This window comes from Ascaphus truei, chromosome 1 (genome assembly GCF_040206685.1).
Source record: "Ascaphus truei isolate aAscTru1 chromosome 1, aAscTru1.hap1, whole genome shotgun sequence".
Classification (NCBI taxonomy): domain Eukaryota; kingdom Metazoa; phylum Chordata; class Amphibia; order Anura; family Ascaphidae; genus Ascaphus; species Ascaphus truei.
Genome location: NC_134483.1, coordinates 43,990,801 through 44,004,525, shown reverse-complemented (window position 1 = coordinate 44,004,525; position 13,725 = coordinate 43,990,801). Strand labels below are relative to the sequence as shown.

General features: G+C 43.1%; 1 protein-coding gene across 7 annotated transcripts in view; it reads right to left on the bottom strand.

The window, feature by feature from the left end:
* NEDD4L (NEDD4 like E3 ubiquitin protein ligase) overlaps nucleotides 1-13,725 on the bottom strand; it is a 506,193-nt gene that overhangs the window by 227,421 nt on the left and 265,047 nt on the right. The window contains exon 1 of one of the 7 annotated variants that reach the window (XM_075587174.1): nucleotides 12,560-12,770. The exons of the other annotated variants lie outside the window; for them this stretch is intronic. The gene's annotated coding sequence lies outside the window, so the exon portion shown is untranslated. Of the gene's footprint in view, nucleotides 1-12,559; nucleotides 12,771-13,725 lie in introns of those variants that run through there. 7 annotated transcript variants of the gene reach the window in all.

The window sequence follows — 13,725 nt, the reverse complement described above, 5'->3', positions numbered from 1 at the left end:
CGGCCACCCCTGGTCATGAAAACCCCCGCCCATGGCTGGGGGAGGTCGCTATCCAACCAATATCCTGCATTTTAAATCGGTTCTGTAGTATTTGATAATACTTACTACCTTTTTTATTTTAAAATTCAACGCAAAGCCATTTTTTATGAGTTTTAATATACTGAGCATCTTTTGATTTCTATAGCAGGTTTTAGCCACCTCTCCTATTGCCAATATTCCCAGCAGTTTGAGCTGCAAACTAGAACAATAGATAATGTTACCTTAGTAATATAAAAAAAACATAGTAGCTGCTAAATTACACTGACTGAGGGATTGATTTAAAACTGAAAGGCAGTCATTTAGTGAACCCTTTGAAAGGTAATTAAAGGCTGAATATATTAAAAGCATTTGTTAAGCTTCTTGGACTGCCTCTATGTAGTGCCTTGAAATCCTCCTGCTGGTACATCTTCACCGTGATAAGAAAATCTCTGTGCTTGGACTGGCAGAGATCACTTAAAGCTGCAGTTCAAACAATATCCTACGTGTGTGATTTTTTAATAAAGCCGTTCTGTACTATGAGAAAACACTTGTAGTATTTAAAAAAAAATAAAAATAAATAATTTTGAAGACTTTTTAATGTACAGTATTCTAATGTAACAAGCATTTTTGTTCCCATAGCAACTATATACAAAGTCACATCCCCTTCCCCTTTGGAAACAGCATTACCATTTTGAGCCCTGCACACTCTAGAGGTGAGAAACAATTAAATCTATTGCCTGTCTGGTCACATGATCTTCCTCACAGAACTTTGGCTGTCAGTGCAGCAGAAAATTACCCAAGTTGCATTTACTGAACCTTCAGCTGAATTTCAGCAATCGATTACAAGATATACATCCTGAGGTGGTCAGAAAGGTAGCATACAGCACCTTATTTGAAGTTGCTATTACAGGTAGTCCTCGCTATCCAACGTTTCACTTTACAACGAATGGCATATCCAACGCTTTACAATGCAACCCTACGGGACGTTTTTCGACGCCGGAATGCGTTATCCAACGCTCACCGCCGCTGATAAACATGGGACTCACTTTACAACGGTTTCACTATCCAACGCTACTTCCAGAACGGATTCCGTTGGATAACCGAGGACTGCCTGTATTAGTTGTATTTTTCATGTAACATCTTTGTTATAGTTGATGTAGTAGGAAGAAAAATGGTTTTAACTTTGTTTATAGGCGAATTTTTCTGTATGTATAGTGTTGATTACTAAGGGATACAACAAATATATATGACCCTTGTGTTCCAAATCTTGATGTTTGTTTTATGAAGATGGTGTTGGTCTGTTCTATGCGCAATTACTGCTTGAGATCCAAATTGCTGTTTTTCTGTTGTCAATGGTGTGTTTGCATGTGGGTGGGGGCTGTTTCAAGGTACATACACAGATTTACTTTCAGGGTTCGCCGCATGAACCACTGCGCCCTCCGGTCACTTTGGCTGCTCAGTACGGTGATTAGTAGTCCTCTCCCTGCCTTGTGTAGGCAATCTTGCAGCCCCACTCTGCACTTTAATACATGGGTGCGCAAAGTTTTCGGATTGCGCCCCCCTGCCTGGGAGCCCCAGCGTTTGCGCTACCCTTGGCTTAGAACCCTCCGTCAAATGACGTCTCGGGTCATGTGCACATGACTCCGCAGCGTCATGACACGCGTAGTCATGGCAACGCACCACATCACATGACATGAGCTTGCAGCGTCATTTGACGGCGCGTTACCGAAGACCCGGCTGGCAGCAGGTAAGGGACGTTACAAAGGCCTCATGCCTCTCCCGGCATTTCATTTAAATGCCGTGGGGAACGGTGCGGGGCCTCTGTAACCACCTAGCCCCCTATAGCAAATCTTGAACCCCCTCGGGGTCGCGCCCCCCAGTTTGTGCACTGCTGCTTTAATCGATGCAGGCAGCACGGCTGTCTCTCCATGGACATTCCTCCATAGGCACTGCTGTCTCACCGCACACCACACCACCGCTGATCCCTCTGCCGTCTTTGATTCTGGCGCCAATTGGAATATTACATAGGTAACGCCTTATGGATGCTTGTGAGGTTCAGATTCAGGCTCAGGGTCACCCTTTTTAAAGGAGATCGATCAGCAACTTAGCTAATCACTTGTCAATGTGTAGATTGTATTGATGCACATATTGAATGGAAAAAAAAACACAGCTTGAACTGCAGTTTTAATGGGCATTAACAAAGCGTTATTGTTATACACTTTTCAGCAAAGGAAGCCACGTACACATTGTATAGCAAAGAAAAAAATAAGATGGAGGATCATCCATCTTTTCGTGTCTGCTGATACATAAGTATTATTTACTGCAGTCTGCCTGGTGCTGCTCGGGACACAGATTTGATCACTAATCCAAAACGTCCGTCTTCTGAGTCTTTTGAGCAATTAAGAATGTTTCATTTGACAGTTTCTGCAATGTGCATGTTTATCTTCAGGATACTTTGGAAGTGCTGTAGGGCTCGCTACAATCATTTCTATTACTTGGAGTTTGCCGCCGCACAATGTTCCAATCCCATTTCCTGGCTTTACAAAAGACTTCACACGTAAACCACTAATAAACTAGGGCAGGTACACCAAGCAAAAGGAGGAAGGAGGAGAAGCGTGGGGAAGAGGGTAGGGTTGCCAGGTGTCCAATATTGAACCGGACTGTTCTGTATTTGGACACTCTGTCCAGTAAAATATTAGAGGTAATACTGGACATGTATGTGAAAAAAACAGAAAGTGAATCCCTGCGCTTCTCCCATTGGGCCAACAATAAATGGGGAAATAAATATACATAGTGAAAACTAAATCTGTAAGACAGAGGAGACTTTTAGTTACATCCTTTGCTAATGCCAAGCCTGCTAACCAACGTCAAGGTATGTCTCAGTACATGGACATGTATGTGTATACCGGTATTACCTCTCTGGACATAGTGACCTGACGGCTTGGGGGGGTCACAGAATTTCCCCGAGCAGGGAGAGAGCAGGGTTGCTGCTATGGGGCAGGGCAGCTTCCTCCATCCTGAGTGGTTGCTGCTGGGTAATGCAGACAATCAGGAGGAAGTGTCAGGAGCCTGAGGGGGGGGAGGCAAAGAGGAATAAACAGCATGGAGCGGTAAGAGGTGAGAAGTATGTGTGTGTGCACCTTTCACCATTATGTCCAGTATTTTTGGAAATACCACCTGTCAACCCTAGAAGAGGGGAGAAAGAGGGTGGGGGGAGAGTGAGGGCAAAAAGGTGAGGGGGGGGAGAGCAAGGGTGAAAGAGTGAGGTAATACTTGCCTAACGTAAATAAATGTAGTATGGTGCGCCAGAAAGGTTATAAGCTCAATACATACGGTTACCGGTGCACCTGGCTCAAGGAATACCTACTGTATCAGGATAATCCAGAATCGGTAGAAGGAAGATGAAGCAGGGTATTGACGATTTTGTAATCAAACACATGAATTTATTAGCGACACTTAACAAATTCATGTGTTTGATTACAAAATCTGCAGTGCCCTGCTTCGTCTTAATACTTGCCTAACACCAGGTTATTTAAAGGTAACTCAATGTAGTGCCAACTTAACCGGACATTAAGCCTATGCTAATGGGATATACAACAGAAGTGTAGGAAAAGAACTTCAGATTTTATTTCCTATCATTATTTGCTCTGATATAACCGAGCTTGGTCTATCTGTGGCTGTTTTAAAGAGTCACAAATCTCAAACAGTGAGAACAAGGCAGTTCGTATTTGTACTCCAAACAAAAGTGGTTAGCTGATCGCAAATGTGTTTGTTAAACAACAAATATGTTGTTGATCATTGTGACATGAGGTAAAAGTCATATAGATCATTTGGCACAAGCACTGTTCCGCATGATGACAGAGTGGAAGCCTTCCTTCACTTGTCTTCAGTGCCATTCTTGTCACACTGCTTTGGCCAATACATAGTCTAAATACAGTAGGTACTCACAAAGAACAGCGGCTATCCCATCATGTTACTAATTTGTGGAATGCAGCAACTTAGCATGCTGGTGTGTAGTACACAATACATACAAGAGGAAATGTAGAAAAGATGGCCAGTATACATTGCGGATATATACACAGTCCAGTGCTTGCAAGATGTAATATACAGTATTCTGTTCTACAATGGCCCAGCACTCGTACAGGAAACCAAGACTCGGTGAATCAGGACTGCACTGACCAGGAGTGATGTTTGCAATACCGTCATTAAGGCTCTCTGTGTCCTCCGAGATACAGCTCCTAGTCCTGTCCAGGTTATGTAAAAAGGGTGCTCCCATAAAATGCATACTGTACTGTATATATACACATTATACAATTGAAGTTCCTTATTGCCATTTTTTTTTAACTTAGATTTTATTGTTTTATCGGGGGAGGGTGCAAGAGATACAGAATGGGTGGGGGGGGGGAGAATACAGTACAAGAAGTGGGGTACCAACAAATGTGGAGGATTAATCTCATCTCTTATCTGGTTTATCATTGGACCAGGGTCTGGGGTTATGAAGAATTGATCAATGGATCCCAAATCCTATGGAATTTTGGCACGTTGTGGTTAAGAATGGAGGTCAGTATTTCCATTACTGTAGCTTTACTGCATTCATTTTCATGGATAGTTGAATCATTGACAGTGCTTTGAGCTTCTTCCAAGCAACGGCTCACTGTTAGAATGTTTGTGATGAGATATTGGTTATGAGAACTCAGGTTTTCGATTGGTTTAGCTAAAATCATCACCCCTGGGTTCATTGGTTTTTGATCTCCAGAACTGCTTCTATAAGATCAATAACCTTTGACCAGAATGGTTGAATAATAGGGCAGGACCAAAGAATATTAGATACTGATCCCACCTTGCCACATGCCCTCCAGCATAGATCTGACAAGTCAGGGCAACACACCTTCCATCTAACAGGGGTCTTTTACCATCTGAACATAATCTTGTATATATTTTCTTTTGTGGTTGAACATATTGAGGTTTTAAATGCCCTTACCCATATATCCTCCCAATCATCCCACGAAATCTCCAATTGAAAGTCTGCCTCTCACTGCAACATACTGTATACCTGTGCTGGGAGGTTCAACCAACTGGGACCAATTCTCTATAGAGGATGAAGTTCAATCCTTTGTTATAGATTTTGGACATACACATTTTTTCGAAAGTGGAAAGTCCGGGGAACCTCTGGTTCGGGGAAAGGGAGTAAATAAAATGTCTCAGTCTGAGATATATTCCAAGCAACGATCCCGAGGAACACAAAATGTTTTCCTTAATTCCTCAAATTCCATAACCCCGTCCACTTGGAGTAAATCTTTTATATATACTACGCCCATATCTTTCCACAGTTTGAAGACAGAATTTGGTAGTCCCGGAAGGAAATCTGGGTCATGATAAAGAGGAAAGTCTCGAGTGAGACGTAGAGAGATTAAACTTCAACTTTCTCCATATTTTCAGGGTGAAATTGATATTTTGGTGAGATCAAAAATACTGTAAGTTAGGGATGTCATCCTTTTGGCACCTTAAAGCGGTAAGAGCAATGGGGACACAAATGGCTCTTTCGATGTCTACCCGACACTTTATGCCCTTATCCAAATGCCAGGATGGGATCTCTCTAAGGTGCGTAACATCAAGGTAGATCAGGGACTGCTTGGTCTCCCTCTGATTTTGAAGAGAACAGGACCAATCTAGAGACTCTGGGCCGTCTACCTCTCCATATGAACTGGAAAAAACTTTTTTGTATATCTTTTATCAGATTGGTAGGGATAGTGATTGGTAAGGTTGTAAAGAAATGTACAATTCTAGGGAGGATGTTCATTTGTATTGAACAGATACAGCCCAGCCATGACATTTGGTTGTTATTCCAGAGAGAAAGGACCCTTTAAATTGTGGCTCAAAGTGCGGGGTAGTTATCAGTAAACCAGGCATTATAATTTTTGGTCAGGTTAATGTCCAGGTATTTGAGGCAAGGGTCTTTCCATCTATATTAAAAAATGAGGTGAAGCAGTCTCAATTCGTCAGGAGGGATAGAGATATTCAGAGCCTCCGACTTGCTAGTATTGATTTTATACACCGGGAGAGAACCAAAATCTGATGAGTTTTTATGTAAGCAGGGCAGGGAAACCAAAGGCTCCATGAGGATTAAAATCATGTCATCAGCAAAGAGAGATTTTGTGTGTTTGTTGGCCTTCTAGACAAAATCATCCCAGTGTTTCTTTCTTTGGCCATTAAATACTACAACTGAAACCCTACATAATGCACCAGATAAGGGCCTAAAAAAAATAGGACAGAAATGCATACCATACACCCATCTAAACCCAAGTCTAAACTGAGGGAGAGAGGTCATAACACCTACAAAAAAATGCATCTTGACAACCTTCCCATGCTTCCTGTATTATTCTCTCAATTTTCTAATTCATTAAAGCGGTAATGTCCTAAAACACTGCGTTAAGTAGTAAGAGGGATATTATTCTATGCCAGGGGTGGGCAACTCCAGTCCTAAAGGGCCACCAACAGGTCTTCAGGCCATCTCTGCTTCAGCACAGGTGGCTCAATCAGTGGCTCAGTCATTACTTGTGCTGAAGCAGGGATATCCTGAAGACCCGTTGGTGGCCCTTGAGAACTGGAATTGGCAACCTCTGTTCTATGCTTTCGGTTTCGATTTTTCCTTTCACCAATCCAGCTTCTCCCTCTGGTCCATACACCATATTCATCATCAGCTTCCTGATTATGCATCGTCTTTGCATTTCTGTATTTGTTACACTGAATAATGAAGCCGATAATAAAGGTTAAGTAACAAGGAGAAGCAACAGCGTATAAACCTTGTATTCCACAGTTCTGAAACATGCTTTCAGCAGCAGTCCATTCCAGGGACAGGCGGGACAAGGACACGAGTAACACATTTACCCATTCTGCATGGTAAAAATATACAGAGTATATACAGACATATCGTCCACTAATTTCCCATATTGCACTACTAATCCACAGGGCTATGGGCTCTCTTGGTGTTTAGAGGGCTTTACAGGAATATAGTATATACATCTGAGGTTAAGGACTGTAATTATTGTAATTTGTAATTATTGTGGAATATAGTATTGCTTTTTCAGTAAAAAATATTCTTGCATAGAAGCTTTGAACAGTTGGAAGTGCATAAGTTACTCCATATTATAGGCTAAAGCTGTAAAATTCCAGGCATTATTGAAATTCCTGCTCTCTGATTGGTTACAATTCCGGGCATTATTCATTCAGTAATGCCCGGAATTTTTGCAGCTTGCCATGTGTTTATTGCCAATGTGTTTATTTCCAGCCAATCAGCTTTCAGAACAGCTCTGAGACAGGGCAGGGGATTGGTCAGGAAGAAGTAGCCAGGCAGTGACTCCTCCCCCTCCCTCCTTGAACAGAGCTGAGAGATTCAGTTGAATTGGAGAGGGAAAGAGTGTGTGTGTGTGGATGCAAAGTAAGTGGCTGTCTGCAATTTGTTTGTGGCTGCAGTTTCTGTCTGTCTAGTGCAGGGCTGCACAACATACGGCCCCGGCGCCAGTTTATTAAATAAATAAATAATAATAATTTTAAAAAAAAGTTACATTTTTTTTTTTAAATGGCGGCGATTCATCCCCCCCCTCCTCCCCTCCCTCTCCCTCCCTCCCCGTCCCCGGGTTTTACAGTGCGTGGGGGCAGCAGCAGCATGAGGAGGATGCCCTGAGTATTTTTTTTTTTTCCAATAGCAGGATGCCGGGGGCGGGGCTTAGTACCAGGGAGAGGGGGAGAGGATGTGCTGATGCTGATCTAAGAGAGGTGTGTGTGTGTGTGTGTGCGTGCGTGCGTGCGTGCGTGTGTGTGAAAATGGGCTGGTGGGGGGTGAGTGGGTGTGAAAAACGGGCTGCTGGGGGGGTGGGTGTGAAAAACGGGCTGGTGGGGGGGTGGGTGTGAAAAACGGGCTGGTGGGGGGGTGGGTGTGAAAAACGGGCTGGTGGGGGGGGGTGGGTGTGAAAAATGGGCTGGTGGGGGGGTGGGCTGCTGACATGTGAGGGGGGGGTGGGCTGCTGACATGTGAAGGGGGGGTGGGCTGCTGACATGTGAGGGGGGGGGTGGGCTGCTGACATGTGAGGGGGGGTGGACTGCTGACATGTGAGGGGGGGGTGGGCTGCTGACATGTGAGGGAGGAGGGTGGGCTGCTGACATGTGAGGTGCAGGGGGGAAGTGATGTGAGGTGCCGGGGGAGAGAGAGTGATGTGCGTTGCAGGGGGGGGGAGTGTCATATTGAGGGGAGGGGGAAAGAGTGTCATATTGAGGGGAGGGGGAGAATGTGTCATATTGAGGGGAGGGGGAGAGTGTCATATTGAGGGGAGGGAGAGAGAGTGTCATATTGAGGGGAGGGAGAGAGAGAGAGAGTGTCATATTGAGGGGAGGGAGAGAGAGAGTGTCATATTGAGGGGAGGGAGAGAGACAGTGTCATATTGAGGGGAGGGAGAGAGAGAGTGTCATATTGAGGGGAGGGAGAGAGTCATATTGAGGGGAGGGGGAGAGTGTGTCATATTGAGGGGAGGGGGAGAGTGTCATATTGAGGGGAGGGAGAGAGAGTGTCATATTGAGGGGAGGGAGAGAGTGTCATATTGAGGGGAGGGAGAGAGTGTCATATTGAGGGGAGGGGGAGAGTGTGTCATATTGAGAGGAGGGGGAGAGTGTGTCATATTGAGGGAATTGGGAGAGTGTCATATTGAGGGGAGGGGGAAAGAGTGTCATATTGAGGGGAGGGGGAAAGAGTGACATATTGAGGGGAGGGGGAAAGAGTGTCATATTGAGGGGAGGGGGAAAGAGTGTCATATTGAGGGGAGAGAGAGAGTGTAATATTGAGGGGAGGGGGAGAGTGTCATATTGAGGGGAGAGAGAGAGTGTCATATTGAGGGGAGGGGGGGAGTGTCATATTGAGGGGAGAGAGAGAGTGTCATATTGAGGGGAGGGAGAGAGAGTGTCATAGTGAGGGGAGGGGGAGAGAGTCATATTGAGGGGAGGGGGAAAGAGTGTCATATTGAGGGGAGGGGGAAAGAGTGACATATTGAGGGGAGGGGGAAAGAGTGTCATATTGAGGGGAGGGGGAAAGAGTGTCATATTGAGGGGAGAGAGAGAGTGTAATATTGAGGGGAGGGGGAGAGTGTCATATTGAGGGGAGAGAGAGAGTGTCATATTGAGGGGAGGGGGGGAGTGTCATATTGAGGGGAGAGAGAGAGTGTCATATTGAGGGGAGGGAGAGAGAGTGTCATATTTAGAGGAGGGGGAGAGAGTGTCATATTTAGGGGAAGGGGAGAGAGTGTCATATTTAGGGGAGGGGGAGAGAGTGTCATATTCAGGGGAGGGGGAGAGTGTGTCATAGTGAGGGGAGGGGGAGAGAGTCATATTGAGGGGAGGGGGAGAGAGTCATATTGAGAGGAGGGGGAGAGAGTGTCATTTAGGGGAGGGGGAGAGAGTGTCATATTGTGGGAAGAGAGACATGGGGGGGATGCTGACTTGGGGGGGGGCTGCTGACATGGAATGGGCTGGGGATGTGGAGGGGGTATTGTGTGTTTGATGTGGAGGGGGGTATTGTGTGGGTGAGGGGGAGAGATGGGGGTATGAGAGATAGATGGGGAGTATCATAAAGGTTGATAGTGAGGGGATCTGGGGGAGATATGAGGATGAGGATGAGGATGAGGATGAGGATGAGGATGAGGATGATGATGAGGATGATGATGATGATGATGATGATGATGATGATGATGATGATGATGATGATGATGATGATGATTTAACCCGTGCGGCCCAATTTTTTTTTCCTTGGAGCAGTTCGGCCCTTCTCACTTTACGAGTTGGGCAGGCCTGGTCTAGTGTGTGTGTATGCTGTTGTGTTGTATGTGTGTGTAGCAGCAGAGATGGTGTGTAGCAGCAGTTTGTATGTGTGTAGAGATGCTATGTGTTGTGTGTTGAGCTGCTGTGTTGTGTGTGTGTGTGTGTAGAGGTGCTGTGTTGTATGTTGAACTGCAGTGTGTGTGTGTGTGTGTGTGTGTGTGTGTGTGTGTGTGTGTGTGTGTGTGTGTGTGTGGAGAGCTGCTGCGTGTGTGTGTGTGTGTGTGTGTGTGTGTGTGTGTGTGTGTGTGTGTGTGTGTGTGTGTGTGTGTGTGTGTGTGTAGAGCTGCTGCGTGTGTGTGTAGAGCTGCTGCTGCGTGTGTGTGTGTGTGTGTAGAGCTGCTGCGTGCGTAGAGCTGCTGCGTGTGTGTGTGTGTGTGTGTGTGTGTGTGTGTGTAGAGCTGCGGTGTGTGTGTGTGTACACAGAGGGGGCAGCAGTGTGTGGATATAGATAGCTGCAGTGTAAGTGTAAATAGAGGTGCTTTAATGTATTTACCATTTTATTTTATTTAAAAAATCTATATACTATACAAAAGTGTCTATTATTTATTTTAAAAAAAGCCTACATTTAGCCTATGATAGTAATAATCCCCTCAGGGATTTTCTTCGAGGATTATTACTTAATTACATTTCAGTACATTACAGCTCAACTAAAACAAATATCTACTGCATATCCGGGAAGTGTTGGCTTCCAAGGCATTGGAAACATATTACACTTTACATTGGCCTCCAACTGATGTAAATGTCACATTCAACTTTCACCCATTTTCAGTGACGCTGTGTGAATTATGGAACTAAACTTACCGTGTGTTTACGATCTCAGCAGCAATTTCCAGCCCAAAGCACCGAATCCATATTTCTCATACATACGTATGTCATGAAACAGAGACAATAAATGGCTTTGTTCCTGCAAACCTAAATGAATACGTTTCAGAGCTGGGATTTTGTTAACACAGCTCCACCTTTGGGTGACAAGGATAATAGGCTCTACACTGAATATTGCTTGTATTGTTGCAATATTTATCTGCGAGAGAGATTGGGATGTACAGTATACAAAGCAGAGGAGACAATCAAATAAACAATGATGTTTTGTACAAATAAATATGGAATTGAAGATGACAACATAAAACATTGTTTTTCTAACTCGTTCAGAAGGGTAATATTTCCTTTGTTCTGCTGTACTGTACATTATCTTAGTAAATTGCCAACAGCCAGAACAATAAAAATCATCAGTCATTTACCGGTAACCGAGTTAGCTCATACTGTAGATCAGACTCCTGGGGACACAGAAGATCCAAGTCTATTCTATATTAGTCTGCATGATATTATTTTTTTGCAAGGAAATGTAGGTAGAATGGCTCAGGTCTCTTCTGCCAATAGTCAAAGTAGTCTTATTAGAGAATGGAATTGAAAGACAAAAACCCAAGAAGTGAATATGGAGCCCTTGGCAGAGACACACGGTCACATGGCTCACAACAGGAGAAAGGTACTCAAGGGAGAATATCTCCAGAGAAGAATAAGAAGGACCTCTAATTCTAGAAGATCCATCGACACCCGAGTGGGACCTTTAAAAGGAAAACTGACTAATTGCTCTTTATTATGTAACTGATACCATATTGAAGGTGTGACCTGTTACTAATACACCGTCATCTCTGTTATTACGGTATATTCGCTCTGCTCTCAGGTTTTTCCTGTTCACGGATGACAGCTCCTGTAACATGGATTTGTAAAGCTTGATATCAGAGATAATTAGTCCTGTGTGGCAATGCATTCGTATTCCTTCTAGGTTAGTTAGACTTGCGCTATGCAGCTAGGGTGTCAGGACAACTTTGTGTTTCACAGAATGAGTAATTCTCCCCTTCATGCCTGTACTGCATCTCTAACAAAGGCTAGTGATACAGGACCATGTTATCCTTATTTATTACTGTAACTGCTCAGGGATCTCCCATCAAACAATACACAGCAAAATAATTACCCTATTACCATAAGATGTAAGACTAAGTTAAGAATGATAACATTACACAATCCCGTTCCCGTCTGTTCTGTTTTTACTACAATACTCAAAAACAGGCCATGAGTATTTCTTATACATCGATGCTGTCAATGTCACTAACAGTACAGCATGTCCCATCTTATAAAACAGGAAGTTGGCACCTGCAATATTGCCACAGCGCGCAGACAAATGTCACAAGAACTTTCAGAACAAAATACAATAATGCAACCCCAAAAAACAGTTCAAAATGTCATTAAATAAGGGTATAGAGTGTGAAGGTTATACTCAAAAATAAAGAAAAATATGAATTAAAATATGTATTTGTTGTACAGAAATGTATAGAAAATAAAAAGGGTATAATGCATTTAAAAACAAAATCCATAAAACAGGCTGCGAATCACTGACAGACAGACTTATAAGTGGTGCCAATATAGGGCCAGGTATATATCAAAGAAAAACAAAACACATTGCTTTGATACAGACCACCATTTCAGAACGGCTCAACTTCTGTATGTTTGGGACAGATTCTGCACAACCTAATGCCCTGTGCCGAAAATTAGATGCACCGCAGAACGCTATCAAAGAAAACAATTCATTTCTGACTGACTAATGCTTTTACATAGCGCAGTCGCTCACTTAACCCTCTCAATGCCATAATACAATATAAGAAACACCGCTTATACTGACCAGATAGTGGAAAGATGACTGTTCCACACTGCCAAAAAAAAAGTAAAACTTCAATGTCCCCAGAGGTTATAACGCTGCCCAGCCAAGCCTGTAAATGTCTGTGCAAAGTCTTGCAGCTAGTGCTTGCGACACTACAAACCCATGGACTCACCAACCAATAACATCATTGCTTTCTGTTTTCAAAACAAGTCTAACTACTACCTACACTGCACTCCAAACAACAAACACCAGGCTGCTGTACCAATGGTAAACAATTCAATACGACAATGTGCTTTCCCTACAGAAAACATTTGTGTGCTATATATATATATATATATATATATATATATATATATATATATATATATATATATATATATATATATATATACCACCACTATTAGGGTTATGGTGGGTAAAAAAAGTGACTAAAACCCTCCACAGTAAAGCATAAAGCAACTGTAAATATATATATATATATATATATATATATATATATATATATATATATATATATATATATATATATATATTAGTGTAATACTCATTTAAAAACAATAAAAACCTGCCTGTGCCTTTCCATTGTTTGTATTAAAGAAAGAATTGATTAAATAATTTGCGACAAATAAAGGCAAAACATTTTTTATAAGAGTCAAAGTGTGGAATTTCTAATCCAATGTCAACTATTTCAAGAACATACTTTTAATTAGATACTTTTAATTAGACATAATCTCTTAGCAAACTAAAAACACAGACCCACATTATTATATATTTATAAATATAATTGTACCAACTGGAGCGCTACTGGGAAAGTGACCACAAATATACAGCAGTAAACAAAGCCACAACGTACATCTAATATAGTGCAGGAATTAACTAAATAATGTGTCATATGTTAAGTCTGCAACCATGTACCTAAAGGTGCGCCCGTTTCAGCAGGCCCTACCACTATCAATGTGTCCTTAGTAATTGTATTTCCTCCACTACATAGAGAAAAGAGGAAACGCAGCAATCAGTAGCATGGGATGCGAGACATGTAAACGGTGTCTAAGGCCTCGATCAGGCAGGGTGCTACTGTACACGACATGCGTGCGCTTAGGTGCGTGCGCACGTTCGCCACTCTTTCGGTTTGTTCTGTGGGAGTTTTCAAACAGAAAACGACACCCGGCGGCGAAGTACAGCGCTGA